The following is a 593-nucleotide window of genomic DNA, read 5'->3' as shown; positions in this document are numbered from 1 at the left end:
AGCTTTTTCTTGTCATCGGCATACAAGAAATCCTACTACTACTACTACTACTACTACTACTAGTACACTGGCACTGCGTTTGTGGATCCCATTGTATTTGACATCATACTAGAACCTACTAGAGGAAGAGTGTCGTGGAGTTCACATAATTATCACAGGGATAAAAATACATTTCTCATGAAATATAATAATAATTGATGATAGCTAGACGATCGTATACGATTGATGCAAAGTCCTTGCAGTCCTTGAGGACTATTACGAAGTGGTTGATTACTTTTAGGGCATTCATTCAAGCAACATCAAACAAACGCGATACGATCCTTGAAAATGGAAAAAAATTCAAGCATAACGACAGAACAGCAGACCAATCGAAACGAGTAAAAGCTTCCTTACCTCAGTCATCGTCCTGCCATGTACTTGGACAGCCTTTCGACACGGTGGTACAGGCAGCTCTTGTCCAGTCAAACAGGGTATCCTTGTGGCGTCGAACGAAAGAGAGTGTCAGTGTATCTGACTCGTCAGATTGGAACTGTGCTGAACTTTTCTCGTTCTCCGCTTTCTGCTTTCATCCCTCGCTCTGATGAAACCGTTCA

Source organism: Sycon ciliatum, chromosome 7 (assembly GCF_964019385.1).
Source record: "Sycon ciliatum chromosome 7, ocSycCili1.1, whole genome shotgun sequence".
In the NCBI taxonomy this organism is placed as follows: domain Eukaryota; kingdom Metazoa; phylum Porifera; class Calcarea; order Leucosolenida; family Sycettidae; genus Sycon; species Sycon ciliatum.
Note: the sequence above shows the minus strand (reverse complement) of the source record.